The sequence below is a fragment of the Protopterus annectens genome, chromosome 5.part0, assembly GCF_019279795.1.
Source record: "Protopterus annectens isolate FY-2018-M chromosome 5.part0, PAN1.0, whole genome shotgun sequence".
Taxonomy (NCBI): domain Eukaryota; kingdom Metazoa; phylum Chordata; order Ceratodontiformes; family Protopteridae; genus Protopterus; species Protopterus annectens.
Window position 1 is genome coordinate 738,133,661 of NC_056735.1, and position 17,656 is coordinate 738,151,316.

The following is a 17,656-nucleotide window of genomic DNA, read 5'->3' on the forward strand; positions in this document are numbered from 1 at the left end:
AGGGTGTTTCTACCTACAGACTGTTATCACTTCATCATGTGTTTTACATTCTTCAAGCCAACCTTCCCCAGCAGGTTTAGTTCTTCATGGGTTGGGATCCCTGGCGGCCACAGTCACTCTCTTCCCAACTGCACATCTTCATATGAGAGTACTGCAATGGACTTTAGCCATTCAGTGGTCCTTGCTAGACCTTCCATTGTCACACCCTGTTCATCTATCCCTTGAAGAGCTGAGTGGCCTAGTGGACTAATGCACTATGTTTGCAAGGACTCCCTTTATTGGTGGCTCCAATCCCCAGATCTTTTCCAGGGTCATCCATTTTTTCTTCCCTCCCCCGCTATCATGGTGACCACGGACACTTCCCTGCTTGGGTGGGAGGGGCATTGCATGGGAAGGATGGTCCAATGAACATGGTCAACATATCAATGTCCTGGAGATGAGGGCAGTGCTTTTGGTGTTGCAGGCTGTCCATGCCTTTCTTCTTATGGGGACTATTGCCATCCAGATGGACAATATGTCGGTAGTCTGGTACATCAGCAAATAGGGGAAGACCAGATCTTACCCCTTTGTCATGAAGCCATGAGATTGTGGGAATGGGCGGTCTCCACTGGCCATTTTCTGGTAGCAATGCACATTCCAACATTTTGGGGGACAGGCTCAGCAGGTCTGTTCTGATGCCTTATGAGTGGTCTTTGAATCCTTCAGTGACGAAAAGGATCTTTCTAAAGTGGGGTCAACCTTGCTGTGATCTCTTCGCCTCTCCTTCCAACAGAAAGTGCAGGGAGTATTTCACTCTGAACCCGGCTCTGGGGGAGTCCCCCAGAGATGCTCTAGCTCATGTTTGGCCCTCCGGTCTACTGTATGCTTATCCTCTGCTCCCTCTAATTCCCAAGTTCATTCAGAAAGCTCGATGGCTGGGGAGTTCAATGATCCTCATTGCCCCTTTCTAGCCTCGCCAAGTTTGGTTCCCCACTCTGTGGTCTCATGTAAGGTGTCCCCCTTGGAGTCTAGATCCAGTTCTGGATCTGATTACACATTCTTCAGGGATGCCTCACACAGATTTAGCCTGAAGCTCACATCTTGGCTGCTCCAGTTCCCATAATAACTTGAACTCCCGAGTTGTCTTCCCCTGTTAAGAGGATCTTGGTAGCAGCTCACAATCTTCTACCAGGAAGGTTTATTCAAGTAAATGGAAGCACTTCTCGATCTGGGCTTCTCAGCATGACCTGACCAGTCTCAGCCATTTTGGAAATTTTTGGTGGACATTTTTAATATTGGAGCTAGTTTCTCTACAGTTAAGGTGTAACTGCCAGAGATTTTTAACTTTCACATAGGTGAACATTCGGCATTATTGGCTTCCTCTAAGCTTTGCAAAGCTTTTTTGAAGGGTACCTTTCTTCTTAGGTCCCCGATAAGGGACCCAATGCCCCCTTGGGATCTTACCTTTGTGTTGCACACCTTGGTCTCTCCTCCGTTCGAGCTAGAATCCACAGTTGATTTGCAGTTTCTGTCTTGGAAGATGGCTTTTTTGGTAGCAATTACTTTAGCCAAGAGAGCTTCTGAGATCCAAGCCTTATCTATCATACCCCCTTATATGGTCTTCCATAAAGATAGGGTGTCTCTACAGACCAATCCATCCTTTCTACCCAAAGTCGCATCTGATTCTAATATTAAGCAGGTCATTAATCTACAAGTTTTCTTTCCAAATTTCCAAAATAAAGGAGAGTACAAATTGCAGTTGCTTGATGTTCACAGGCAGCTTTGCTTTTATTTACATAGAACAAAATCCTTTTGTAAGTTTGACCAACTCTTTGTGTCCTTTACAAACCTTTCTTGGGTAAGCCTGTCTCTTAAGCCACTATTGCTCAATGGGTTTCTGAATGCATTTGCTTGACCTATCAAACGAAAGGTTATCTTCCCAAGGACATGTCTGGGTGCATTTTGCCTGATCTGTTGCTACATTTGCGGCCTTCTGGTCTAGGGTTTCCTTAGATGATATTTGCTTGCAGCTACCTGGGATTCATCTCACATGTTTATCTCCCATTATAAACTGGATCTTCTTTCCAGGGGTAGAGCATCATTTGGCTCAGCCATGCTCCAGAATATGCTTCCATGAGGACCACCCAGGGGTTGAGTGGTAGCTGGGGATTCTATCCCTCAGGCTGAAGAGCAAATGAAAACAACTTCAGATAAATAAGTTATGTACTCACCATAATGTTCCATCTGAGTTGTTGCTTTTCATTTGTCTTCACCCATCCCTCTCTTCTTCCCCCTGCCTTGTGTGGGCTGTGTAGTGGACCGGATGGAAGAGTTATAGTCCCTCTATCCTGGTAAAAATGATTCTCTTCATAAGTCATTCCTTGGTAGTGCCATTTTTATAGGCATGTAGTGTACTTGGGGATGCTGCTGTTTTTCTGCAACAAACTCAATCTGAGGGGAGGAAGAAGACAGGAGCATTATGGGTAGGGGAGGAGCTTGGCCTTTGGATCTGATTCTGGAGTATGCTGCTGAGTCAGATCCGTGCCGGATCTGAGTCCCTCAGGTTGAAGACAAATGAAAAGCAACTGACATGAAATGTTATGGTGAGCACATAACTATTTTTCTGTGAACTAATGAAAACATTACATTCATTTAATTATTTTATTGTTTTATTATTATTACAATGTGTATTTAAATAGTATTTGTGATTGAATCTGTATTCCATGAAGGTGTTTTTACACCTAGGTGCTAGAATAAATCTGTGCTTTTTTATGTTTTTTCAAGACTCTTGTGAAGTTTATTCCACTCGGATTTTGGTTGTTTATTATTTAAAGACTTTGGGTGGTTGTGATATATTGGAATACTATGTCTTCTGGTCCAAATGTGGACATACCCCTTGTTCTAAGCGAAGAATCGACTCCCTTGTTTGGTGCTACAGGTGGGCCGAGTTCTCTTCTGGGCTCACAAAGAACAATGGAACAGTATATGAATTACCAGGTGACCGTAGGTCCAAATATGGAGACTGGAACTGTGAGTAAGGTTGCTGGACCTTTATTTGATACGTTTGTCACTGAGAGAGCTAAACGGATTGCCAATCCGTTTTTATCAGTGGGGCAAGTTTTAACGAATGTTCCACTAGAACAAAGAGAATTATGTGATAAATTTGAAAAACATTTGGAAAAAGAGACCCGTGTACATTATAATATCTTGGGCCTGAAGAGGTACATTGAACTGAACATTATGCCAAGGGGTCTCCACTTTGTGAAGAATCCCAGTATTCTGTTTGATGAAAAATGCCCCGCAGACAAACAGTTTAGGGAGCGATGGTTAGCAGCTTCCCATAAATGTGTTATGGATTGGCTACAAGTTTTGCTTGAAAGGGATGAGTTGAAACATAAAAAACTTAAACAAGAATTGGTTACATTATCGAACACTATTACCAGTTCTATTGGTATTGCTAATGCCAATAATTTTCTAAGCAAAATGAATAGCAAGTTGGGCACATTGGAGACTGAACTTATCAATTATAAGAAAAAGAAACTGATAAGTGATGTCAAGGACTATGAAGGGGGCTGTGCCTTTGTAGCTTTATCCAATCAATGGAAAGCCAGGTTTGGGAGACAATATGGTGACCGGAAGCAGAAGCAGTCAGTTTCCTTTACATCTACAGATGGCTCAAATTTGAGCGATAACCAGGGAAGTAGCAATGAAGATTATCCTCCGCTGCCCCACCCTGAACAGCCACAGGAACACTAGAACTGGTTTCGGAGGAATGGAGGATGGCAACAACATAAACAGGGGCAGAAAAGGGACTGGAACAATACCTATAACGGGAATGGTCCATACAACAGAGACCACAGAAATTAACAACATAATAGTAAGAAATATAAACGCTAATATAAATGTTACTGGTAAAGATACAGTTTTAAATGGTTCAAATATAGTAAATTTGTCGGGTTGTGTTTTGATACAAGAGCAATGCACAGTATTGAGTTTGGGATTAAAATTTATCCCAACAGTTGTTCCATGGATTCATGTTTTTCAACAGGAACTTTTAAAATTTGTTTGTAAATTACATTTAAAATGTTTATTTTCTTGTATAGTGGATAAGAATGAGAATAAAAATGATTTTGTTGATGAATCATCTAATGAAAGTTTCTTTTCATTTGAGGAAGAAAGTGAGCAGCAATATTGTGATGAATGGTTACTTGATTCGAATGCTTATTGTTTATTGGATACTTCTAGTATCCCAGTAGTTAGTAAATTCATGCCTCCTTTTCAAAACCAGAACATTTCACATTTCCATTCTATAACTAGTTTTGAAGGAAGCAATATATGTGAGGAATTGGTTAGAAATAAGAAGTCCATACATTATAATGTAACTTATAGAGAATGGAAGGCTTTGTTAGAACTGCAGAATAATAAAGGGCTGGTAATTAAACCAGCTGACAAGGGCAGTAAAATTGTTATAATGAATGCCGTACAATATCATAGAATGTGTATGGAACATTTAGAAAATAAAAAAAAATATATGAATGCAGTGATGACGTATGCTTGTTTAGGGCAGTGGATATATATAATAGTTTGTTACAGAAAGGCCTACGCTTAGGCTATTTTTCTAAAAAAGATGTGGAAACTAAATTGTCTGTTAATAATAAAGAACTGGAAATATTTTTTTGTTTGCCGAAGATTCATAAAAATTTGGACGTACCTCCAGGTAGACCCATTGTTTCTGCCTGTAGGTATTTTTTACACAACATGGGCATGTTGTTACATGAGATATTGCTTCCTTATGTAAAAAAGAATTTGTCCTATATACAAGATAGTTTTGATTTTTTGAAAAAAATTACTGATTTGGAATGGAGTAAGGGAATGTATTGGATTGTACTGGATGTGAAAAGTTTGTATACATCCATAAAACATACAGATGGTATAACTGCTATTTTGCATTTTTTAGGGGATAATCCTCGTTATATCTTTATAACAGAAACGATAGAATTTTGTTTGGTGAATAATTTCTTTATATATAACCAACAGATTTATAGACAAAAGGAAGGTACTGCCATGGTGGCACCATTTGCCCCCATGTATGCAAATTTATTTATGTCATATTTTGAAATAACATTTCTGTTTAACAGGAACTTATGAAAAAATATGTCAAAAAATATTTTCGTTATATTGACTTAATTTTTATATGTGAAGGAGGTATAGAAAATATTAAAAAAGTTATATTTGACTTACATCAAAACCCTTTTGATCTTAGTTTTGATGGCTTGCAGCAGGGAAGTAAAGTTCATTTCTTGGATTTAGAGTTAGAAGGGAAAATAAATGACACAATTGTGTCAGGGGTACTTAGGAAGTTTGAAGATGGCAATCATTTTTTACATGCATCCAGTTGCCATCCTCCCCATACAATAGATGCACTCCCTTATAATGAGTTTTTAAGGTTATCCAGGATTTGTAATGAAACAGAGATTCTGGAAAATGAAATTTGCAAGTCTACAGAGATTTTTATAAAGAGAGGGTATGATGTTAATTGAATAAGGGAGGCTAGTCAAAAAGTATATAATAAGAATAAAGATTTCAATGGGAAAAATAAAGGAAGAAAAAAGCTGAATAAATTTGAATCGGATCGAATTCAACAGATTTATTTTGTATCTATGTACAACATAAGACGTTCCGAAATATTTGAGATGTTAACTCATTATTGGAAGTTTTTGTTGAAGGGTGACTTTTTGTCTGGTGTCCTACCGAAATACTTTTCCAAAGCATATCAAAGAGGTAGAAGTATAAAAGATATGTTAGTACGGAGACATTTTAATATGCCGAATTGTGTAGTACCTAACGGTTTATTTCAAACAGGTACATTTAAATGTGGTAAATGTTCAGTGTGTCCACATATTGTTAACTGTTTCAAATACATTAATAATGTACCCTTTACATCTAAGGAAAAATTTTCATGTGAAACTAAGGGGGTAGTGAATGTTTTAAGCTGCCCCTGTAATATGTTTTACGTGGGGGAAACAAAGAGGATGTTTCTCTCACGTTTTATGGAACATATTAGATACATTAGAAATGGAAGGAAAGAAAAAAATTATTGCTGCTCATTTTATAGAATCACATAATAGTGACTATTCATTTTTAAAAGGATGTGTTTTGGAACAAATCGTTTCTTTTTACAGAGATGACAATATTTTAAAAGATAAACTTTTATATAAAGAAAGCATTTACATCTTGAAATTTAATACCATGGTCCCTAAAGGACTTAATGCTAAAATTAATTGGAGATGTTTGCTTTAAGAAATAATTAAATTCATTTAATTGTTTTATTGTTTAATGATTATTAAAATGTGTACTTAAATAGTATTTGTGATTGAATCTGTATTCCATGAAGGTGTTTTTACACCGAGGCGCTAGAATAAATCCGTGCTTTTTTATGTGTTTCTTCAATACTCTTGTGAAGTTTATTCCACTCAGATTTTGGTTGTTTATAATTTAAAGACTTTGGGTGGTTGTGATATAATGAAAACATGGATGAAATCCTCCCATTTCAGGAGGAAACAAGGGCCATGCCATTATGTAGTTAAGTTAAACAGCTGGATCTGATGCTATTCATGTCATTTTTCATCACAGATGAGTCTTGGATCTGAATTTTGATTTGAGCTGGCAACTGTCAGAACGATCCAGAGCTCCCACTCCTCCCCTTCCCATAATTCCCCTGCTATCCTCTACTCCTCAGATCTCATTTGCTGCAGAAATGCTCGGATGTAATTTTCAGAGCTCTAGCTGCAGTCAGATAAGTGCATTCTTTTTGGGGTTATTCTTTATTCTTTATTTCCTTTTAATGCTTTACAAGTAGGTGTTGGGTAGTTCTTGTACTTTCTCAGTAGTTTAACCATATCCCTCTTGTATATTTATTCCAGTCATCTCTATTTTCTGTGGGGTTCCCACCCTTTTTCTCCTGTGGGCTTTTTCCGTCTTCTAGTTAGTTTAAAAAAAAAACAAAAACAGCTCTCTTTTTTGTTGGTTAAATTTGTCTAGTGTGCGGTTTCTAACGTGTGTGTGTGTGTGTGTGTGTGTGTGTGTGTGTGTGTGTGTGTGTGTGTGTGTGTGTGTGTGTGTGTGTGTGTGTCTTGGTACACATGGCTGACAAACCCTCTGGGTTCAAGAGATGGTGCTCATGCGGTTAGAAGATACCATGTTCCGATTCACATGAGGAGTGTCTTTATTGCTTAGGAGCACCTCACCTGGAGATTGAATGTGACATTTGTGCTGCAATGAACCCCAGGGCTCTCATGGAGTGATGTAATAAACTGGTCTGGAAGGGCTTGGCTCAGGGCAGTCCTTTGTCCTTGGACTCCTCTTCCAAGCCCTCTCAGGAGCCTAAGAAGAGGCTTCCCTCTCCCTTCAGGGAGGGGGTCCTCTTCTTCCTTTTCACACTCTAAGAAGCTGAGGACCTTGGATTGCAGATCCTCGGATCTGAGCCCAGCCTCTTTGGCTCAGGCTCAAACGTCCACCGCAAGCCACCCCCAGATCCAACCAGCTTGTTGGATCCATCAGGCACTCCCTTCAAGTCTTTAGATCCTAACAGACTGTTGGATCTGTTAGACCTGCCAGATCCTATAATTATTGTCAGTTCCCCATCTAGGCAGTTGGATCTGGTTCATAGAAGCAGATACCCTTCCCAGTTCCACAGGTCTTTGGGATCCAAGGACAGATCTCCAGCTAGGTCAGGTCATTCCTCAGTTTCATCCAGGTCCTTCAGAAGTCTCCTTCCCTCAGACATGGATCGGATGATGATGAGCTTTCTCAAGGCTCAAATCGAGTTGGGCTTGCTTCCATACCCTGCCCTACCAGCTAGGGCAGTGGTCTCCAACTTTTTTTGCACCAAGGACCGGTATCAATGTAAGACAAATTTCCACGAACCGGCCATCTCACGGTGCCCATAATAAAGTAGATATTTATTTATTTATTTATTCATTCATTCGTTTGTTTAATGAGGAGGCCAGAGCCGGGGAGAAAAGCTCAAAAGTACAATAAAAAGACAGTTGGCAATAATTACCAAAAAAAAAAAAAAGTGTACATTCTGCTTAACAGCATAACATTGATCTACTATGGTTGGGAGGTAAGTAAACCTAATGACAACCTTACTGATTTTATGTTTATAAGAGCAATATTTAAAATCTGTCCCTATTATTTGTCTCTGTCCAGCATCCCTCTCAACTGTACAGATTTTTGCAGAATGTCCAGATTTTTCCCTCGGAGTTTTGGTCTGTTCCTCATAACTTTTGTGATTTTCTGGCAAGTCACTGGGATGATCTGAGGACTTAAATCACTAAATAATGATATACATTTGTATTTTAGACCTCATATCCTTCAGAAAAATGCATGATAAGACAAATCCTGTTATTTTAGCAACTTTCTATGGTTATAAGAGCAATATTTAAAATCTGTCCCTATTTGTCCCCCCATTCTTTTAGGCTTTGTCCAGATTTTTGCGCTAAGAGTTTGAGAGATGTGGTGTGTGTGTGTGGCAGAGGGGGGCGGGAGTGAAGAGTCAGAGTGATCGCTGGCAGCAGCAGCGGGTCTATATGACAGTATTGAATGGACTAAATAGTGAATGCTATTTTGTCGAGCCGATACTGTCGAAATGGCAAAATAGCGAAGTCACGGAACATCGAATTTCTTCCCAGTGAAAAAATTTGGTGGGCCATCTTCGGAACTTTGTCATTTCCTCCACTATGGTGCGATCTCGGAGTTGGTATATTTAAGTATAGGGGTGTTGGGGGCGAAGCCCCCCACTTAAATTTGTGTTTACGTTTTTTTTTTTTTTTTTTTTAACGGAGCAGTGAATTTTTCCCTGGGAATAAAATCACTGTTCCGTTTGTTTGATATTTTGTTTAGATATTATCGGTACGATGAAACAGCGTTTGCTATTTTCATTGTACGATAATATAATATAGACGTGCAGCAGCAATAAGGTGTGTGTACCTTTCGTCCATACCACACACACACAGTCTCTTTTGCATTCATGCATGCATTCACTCACTCACACACATTGCTCTCTCTTTTCCGATCTCCCACACGCAGTCACTCTCTCATTCATACCTGCATTCATTCACACATCACTCTCACTCTCCCGATCTCACACACATACACACACATGGTCACTTCCTCATTCATACCTGCATTCATTCACACATCACTGTGTCTGTCACACCCACATGCCTCACACCCACTTATGCATTCATTCATACATCGCTCTCACTGTCTGTCACACCCACATGCCACACACCCACTTAGACATTCATTCATACATTGCTCTCACTGTCACACCCACATGCCACACACCCTCTTACACATTCATTTATACATCGCTCTCGATCTCACACATACACACACACACAGTCACTTTTTCATTTATACCTGCATTCATTCACACATCGCTCTCACTCTTCCATTCTCACACAGTCACTTCCTCATTCATACCTAATTTATTCACATATCACTCTCACTCTTCCAATCTCACACACACACAGCCACTTCTTCATTCATTCACACACTGCTTTCACTCTTTCGATCTCACACACACACACACACACACAGTCAGTTCCTCATTCGTACCTACATTCATTCACACGTCGCTCTCACTCTTCCGATCTCACACATACACACACACACACACACGCAGCCACTTCTTCATTCATTCACACATCGCTCTCACTCTTCCAGTCACACACACACACACACACACACACACACAGCCACTTCTTCATTCATTCACACATCACTCTCACTATTCCGACCTCACACACACACAACCACACACACACACACTTCATTCATTCACACATTCCTCTCACTCTTCCATTCTCACACAAACAGTCACTTCCTCATTCATACCAAATTCATTCACATATCACTCTCACTCTTCCGATCTCACACACACACACACAACCACTTCTTCATTCATTCACACATTCATTCACACATTGCTCTTACTCTTCCAATCTCACACACACACACACACACACACACACACACAGTCACTTCCTCATTCATACCTACATTCATTCACATGTCGCTCTCACTCTTCTGATCTCACACACACACACACACACACACACACACACACACACACACACACACACACACACACACACACACAGCCATTTCTTCATTCATTCACACATTGCTGTCACTCTTCCGATCTCACACACAGCCACTTCTTCATTCATTCACACATCGCTCTCACTCTTCCGACCTCACTCACACACACACACACACACACACACTTTTTCATTCATTCACACATTCATTCACTTTCCCGATCTCTCTCACACATACAGTCTTTTTTGCTTTCATTTACGCATTCAGTCACACTTGCAGACACATACACACTCATACAGGCATTCACTTACCTGACGGCCCGGTACATGTCTGCGCCCTGGTGGTTGGGGACCGCTGAGCTAGGGGACCTTCCCCATCGACAGGACTCCACTCTCCTCTTCCAATCCATCAAGGTTTGGAATGTCAGGACCAGGTGAAATTCCAAGAATAAGCCGACGGGGTTGGGTATTCCTCCTTTCTTGACTCCATCTGGGTCCCTGGCTGCCTCTGTTCCACTGCCCTTGGATGAGGGCACCTTGCCCTTGAGGGATCAGTACGAGTTCTTTAGGGGTGAGTTGGGCCCACAGCTTTTGGACCATTCCCTTTTCCTGGGGGCTTCAGCACTGGACAGCTGGGGGCTGATATAATCAGGGGGTGTCATTGCTGAGTTGGGGTCCCTTTTCAAGTGGCCCGGACCATGAGGGAGGGGAGAGGTGCTTCATCCAGCCCATCAGCCTTCCAGGCAGTACAGAGGACCTTTTCCAGCCTGGCAGTTACCTCACCTTCTTCTCTAGGTCCCCAGCAGCCTTTCTTCCATTTGGGTACTGAGGCTTCATCATCCATCCAGGGTCAGCCTTCAGATGGACACTGCCCCACTTGAGGTATCTGTCTCATCCAAGTCCTCCCCTAAGCCCACCATAGAGGAGCCCCCTCAGAAGAGATTGTGTAAGAGAAGGCACTTGGACTCCCCCAGAGCATCCCTCACTGAGGACATGGACTTTGAGAAGGGAGATGCATCCCCCAGATTGCTGCCCGAGTAGATCTCCTTTGGGGACATCCTCAAAGGTCTTAAGCAGAAAGGGGGGTGGTCTTCTCCATCCCCATCTACGAAGGAATCCATGTTGCTGAAGGTCTTTGGGATGAGCCCATTTTTTTCCTGCCCCCCCCCACACACACACACACTGACGAGCTGGTGGATCTTATCGCCAGCAGGGCTTAGAAGGAACTAGGCATGGTAGAGCCAGTGCCTAAGAGAGCTGACAAATTCCTCAGTCCCTCCAAGGACAGACCCTTTTGGATTAAAGGAATTCCTGTCAATGCTATTGTGGTGGCTGCTGCTATTAAGAAGGAGCTATTGGAGCAAAGCTCCTCAGTCCATCTACCGAACAGGAAATCCCGAGTGATAGACCATTTTGGGAAGTGGGTTTTTGCCTCAGCTACTTTTGGACTGAGAGCACCCAATCATTTGGTCCATTTTACCCAGCTTCAGAGTGATTTGGTTTCAGAGCTTACCACTTCCATTACAAAGGTGTTGCCTCCAGAGAGTCTTAAACTAGACTCTCCAAAGCTTTCTACTCTTACTTCCCTGGCTAATGCATTGATGAGGTTGATCTCCAATTCGGGGGAGGCTACCTCTTGAGCAGCTGGCACTGGTATGGCCATTGAACAGCATGCCTAGCTTCTTCGCCTTTGTGGGTTTGCAGAACCCTTCAAGGCATCCTTTACCAGTGCCCCCTTTGATGGCTCCACTTTGTTTGGTCTGTCTGTTAAGGAGACCTTAACCCATAGTAAGTAAGATGCAAGACTCTTTCCGCTGTCGGATCAAATTTTCTGCTCCCCAGCGTTCCTTCTCTAAGACTCTGAGGGGAACCAAGAAACTATGTTTCTGGAGGACTGAGTCTTCCTTTCAGGATGCTCCCCAGGAATCCTCTTACATGAGCCAGGGTAGGGTATTCACTGGTAGATGCCACCCCAGGGGCAGAGGGGGTCTTCAGAACTAGGGCTCCTGAGAACCCTTCTTGGAGAAGCCTTTTCAGCATTCTGGAAGTGCTGCCCGGCTGTCCTGCCCTGGAGGCAGTTGGGGGTCATCTCTCCCTACATCCACTAGCCTGGACAAGGCTCACTTCTGATCAGTTGGTGTTAACAATCATTTCCAGGGGTTTTTTTATTCCCTTTTTCCAGCCCCCTCCAATCCGAAAAATTCTCCCAACTGTTCCACCCCATCAAAGGGAGATATCCTGCATCAAGGTGTAAGACCTCCTTCAAAAAAGAGCCATCCAAGGGATCCCAACAGGATAATGAGGGTCCGGAACTTACTCCCCCTTCTTTTTGGTGCCAAAGAAAACCAAGGACCTGCATCCGATCCTGGACCTCAGCAAGCTGAACTTATCCATCAAAAAGTCCAAGTTCTGAACGGTCAGTGTACAGCTCATTTTGCCCTCTTATGCAAGGATGAATGGATGTGTTCTGTGGATCTCAAGGATGCGTACTATCACATAAAGATCATCAGATGCTCCAGGAGACATTTACGCTTCTGAATAGGAGCTGATCATTACCAGTTCAGAGCACTGCCCTTTGGACTCACCTCAGCCCCCTGGGTGTTTACCAAATGCATGGCAGTAGTGGCAGCTTATCTCTGGCTGCAGGGTTTCCAGGTCTTTCCGTACTTGGATGGTTGGCTCCTCAAGGCCCCCACAAGCATCGACTATCAATGGCCACCAAGTACACCTTCAGTCTTTTCCAAAATCTGGGCATCACTGTAAATCAGCCCAAATCCAGTCTTGTTCCATGCCAGATTCTGGAGTTCATTGGCATCAAGTTGGACACAGTACTGGAAACTGTAACACTGCTGCCATGCAGGATTCAACTCATTCAAAATCAGGTTTCTCTCTTAGTGGAACTACAACGACCCTCAGCTCATTTGATTCTCCAGGCATTAAGTTCAATGGCAGTGCCCATCCAATTAGTTCCTCTCGCAAGATATCACATGCGGGTGCTACAATGGACCTTGATGGTCCAATGGTCAGTTCTAACTCAACCCATGTCTATGACAATACAATTTGACTCAGGTATGCAGAAATCATCTGGCTTGGTGGCTTCACTCTTAGGATTTTTGCCTAGGCAGGCCATTTTGTCTTCCTCTGCCCAAAGACACAGTGACCAGGGATGCCTCCCTGTTGGGGTGGGGGGCATTTTCAGGGCAGGACAGTTCAAGCCACTTGGTCCCTCTTAGAGACCAAATTGCATATAAATGTCCTGGAGATGAGAGCAGTCCTCCTCATGTTGCAAGCCTTTCAGGACTGTCTCCCTCTAGAGACCATAGCAATTCAAATGGACAACATGGCAGTTGTCTGGTACCTCAAAACACAAGGGGGGACACAGTCTTATCCTCTGTACAGAGAGGCCATGAGAGTGTGGGAATGGACACTGTCCTCCAGGCACTTTCTTCCTGCAGCTCATATACCCAGGAGTTCCAACGTGTTGGCCAACAAACCCAGCTTGTCCATCTTGACTCCTCATGAGTGGTTCCTGAATCCATCAGTGGCAAGGCAAATTTTTGACTTTTGGGGTCAACCATGCTCCGATATTTTTGCTTCCCCGATTAACCACAAGTGCAGCTGTTACTTCACTCTGATCCCCCCCTCAGGGGAGTCACCAGGGATGCTCTTGTTCATGATTGGCCACCAGGTTTCCTCTATGCTTACCTTCCTATTCTCCTGATACCCAAGGTCTTACAGAAAGCTTATCGACTGAAGACCTCTCTCATCCTCATTGCCCCCTTCTGGCCTCATCAGGCATGGTTCTCCTTTCTAAGGTCTCATCTTTGGTATCCACCCTGGATACTAGATCCCATTACAGATCTCATCTCTTACCCCTGGGGGCTCCCACTTCCCAATCTACAGACCCTTCATCTAACCACATGGTTTCTCCAGTTCCAGTAATCCTTTCTCAGTCCAGGCTTCCTTCCCCGGTTAAGAGCATTATTTTGGCTTCTCAAAAGCCATTCACCAAGAAGGTATATTCCAGTAAATGGAAAAAGTTTTCCATTTGGGACAGACAAAGGAATCTAGATCCTTTTTTGCCTCTATTCCTGATATTTTGCTCTTCTTATCTTCCCTTTTTCAGGATGGGGCAAGTTTCTCTAACATTAAACCCCAACTGGCTGCCATTTCAAATTTCCATGTAAATGATGAGCTGACCTGTTCTTCCAAGTTGTGCAAAGGCTTTCTAAAAGGAGTATTTCTTCTTAGACTTCCTATTAAAGACCCATCTCCTCATTGGGATTTGACTTTGATGCAAACTTGACACAAAAATGTTTTGAACCAGCTGGCTCTTGTGACCTTAAATTTCTCTCATGGAAGATGACATTTTTAGTAGCCATTACTTGTGCCAAAAGGGTTTCGGAACTTCAGGCTCTCTGCATTAAGCCACCATTCTTGATCTTTCATAAGGATAGGGTGTCTCTTAGAACAAATCCTTCCTTTCTTCCTAAAGTGGCTTCTGAGACCAATCTCAACTAGTTTATTAAGCTACCGGTATTTTTTCCCAATTACTCTAATAAAGGAGAGTATATATTGCATTGTCTGGATGAACACAGGCAATTACATTTTTATTTAAAAAGGACTGAGGAATTTAGGAAGTTGGATCAACTTTTTGTGGCATTCTCTCAAAAAAGAAAAGGTCAGACTGTTTCCAAAGTGACCATTTCCAGGTGGATCGTTGGTTGTATTTCTTATATTTATGAGATTAGGCAATTGGAATTGTTCAGACCAGTGAAGGCCCACTCCACCAGGTCCATTGCAGCATCTTCTGCTTTCTTGGCTAGGCTTTCCCTGGATGAGATTTGTACTGCTGCGACTTGGTCTAATCCTCACACTTTCATTTCGCACTATAAATTGTACTTAGTATCCAGGAACAGGGCTTCCTTTGGTTCCTCTGTGCTCTAGCATATCCTTCCTTGAGGCCACCCAGGGTATGTAGAAGCTGGGGACTCTTACCCATCTGTGATGAATAATGACACAGACAGCTTCAGATAAAAAGTTATGTACCCACCATAACTTGGCATCCATGCTATCCAGTGTCATTATACATCATATTCCTGCTCTATTGCCCCCTTTCTTTTGTGGGTCCTGGTGAGCTGGAATGGTCAATATGTGGGAATATTTTTGTCTTCTCCAAATTCCTAGGCATTTTCTTTCCCTTAGCAAACTCGATCTGAGGAGTAGAGGATAGCAGGGAATTATGAGAAGGGGAGGAGCTAGAGCTGTGGATCTTTCTGACAGTTACTGTCTCAGATCCAAGGTCGGCTCCAAGACCCATCTGTGATGAGTAATGACACTGGTTAGCACAGATGCCAAATTATGGTATGTACATAACTGAAGTCAGCATTCAAAAACCACAATATCTAATCAAACCAGAAATAACTCATGAGATTTACAACAGTCAATCTCATGGAACCAAAAAAAAAAAAAAAAAAATTGGTCCAGAAGATGATCCGTGCCTGAATTTAACAATGTGTCACTCACACATTTAATCCCCAAATAAAAAGGAACTTACAGAAATATTATTACCATACCACAAAATCGTACAATTGTGCACTGAGACTTTCCACCTGAGGAATCTACCATTTTCAGAGTCACTTGGGAATATTACATTATTTTTTATTTATTGTAACTAGCTTGCCAGATACTAAAACACATCATTTAGAAAAAAAAAACTGAAAATGGATTCCCTCTCATAAAAAAAATCCAGACAAATGAAACTGTTAATATGGAAAACTGGATTATTTATGAGTCAGAAGTACAGGTATACCCCTTTAACTGGAAGCAGCCAGGTGTCATCAAGCTGCATTCAGCTGTCATCAAGTGGCATTCAGCTTTCAAAACTTATATAATTATTTTCAATATGACCAAGAAGAAATGTAAAGTATTTCATGTAATCGCTCTGGTAAATGCCTTAAAAGAAAAATAAAAAAAATGTCTTTAATTAATAAAAGTTGTGCATACTTCAAATGAACTCAGAGTCCCACAGCAATATAAATCAATTCAGCACTGTTGACTAACGTATTTAATTCCTGCTATTAAAATCAGAAGCTGCTAAACCCCCGGTATTTCTTGTTCTTGGAGAAGAGGGACTTTGGCTCCAGTGCAGCATTTTTTTTAAATAAAAGAAAAATTTCATCTGGTCCTCTAGATCACAATAATGGGAACCTGCTGCTTATCCCTTGATCTATCCATTTCCTTAACATTCATGTTGGTACTTCCCTGGAAGCTATCTGATAAAAAATTCAGGGCAAGATCTGGAGAATCAAAAGCCTTAACATCGACCAGAGTTAACATTTTAAATGTACCTGGATAAATGACTTTTTGAGCCCCTTTGCTTTATATCTTGCCTGCACTGGGATGAAGCCAGCTCCTCCTTTGCAGGTTGCAACAGAGCATAGCTCTCATCATCTTAGGACAAGAAATCTGGGCAAAGCCAAAAATAATGGGCGAACAAAGTCCCACAAACAGGGACACATTTTAATTAATGCTCTTTTGAACTTAGAGAGTTGCTAGAAGAAAAGTTTTTGTGTTATACATTTTCTGAAGGATATGAAGTCTGAAATTCAAATGACTGTCAGTAATTACTGGCTTCAGTCCTCAATGATTTGCCAGAAAACCACAAATTTTATAAGGAACAGACTAAAAATATGAACCAAAAAACTGGATATTCTGCAAAAATCTGAATGTTTGAGAGGTAAGCAATAGTGTAATCCATATAAACAAAAATTCTGGCATCTCCACACATTAGTTTAGTACCAGGCTTCCTTAACTGGAAAAGTATATTTTTACTTTGTTGAAAAAAATGCAAAGCAGATAATCACTTACCATGGGGAATGATGATCAGATCTTTGTGGAGCTCAAGATGTGGGGTGAGCTCTTTCAGTGCAGAAGTCCAATATAGTAAGTTGAGTCCATTCAGATATTTTACCAGTCATAAAAGTAACTGGATTTCTGCTTTCCAAACCTTATGGAATATCACTAAAATGTTGACTTTCCTAGCATGATTTTTGTATAAAAACAAGGTAGCATCTAAGAGATCCATTCTGCCCTTGAGCAAAGTGACTTAAGTTCATAGTTGTATACTAGGCTTAATGATCACCAGTGCCATTATAAGCGTAGCTTTGCAATCCAACCCTGTTGTGTCCCTGTGTATCAGGTTACCTGTTATATTCTCATAAAAGGGTTCTCATCCAGGAAAAAAGAGGTCATTGTTCCCCTCTACTCATCACTCATTAGACCCATTATAGAGTACAACGCCCCTTTTGGAATGTACCTCACAAGACATCTGCAGCAACTGGAAAGGCCACAGAAGTACCTCACAAAGAGGGTTACTGGCCTCAAACAAATGCCTTACACTGACCGCCTCAAAAAACTCCAGCTTTACTCCGTAGCATATCGCCTACTCCGAGGTGATCTCTGCCTAACATATAAAGCTATGTCAAACCCAGAGCTGTTGGACATGCTACACCTAAAGAAATCCCAATCCCTCCAAGCTACACACTCTAGGGACCTAAACCTTGTCA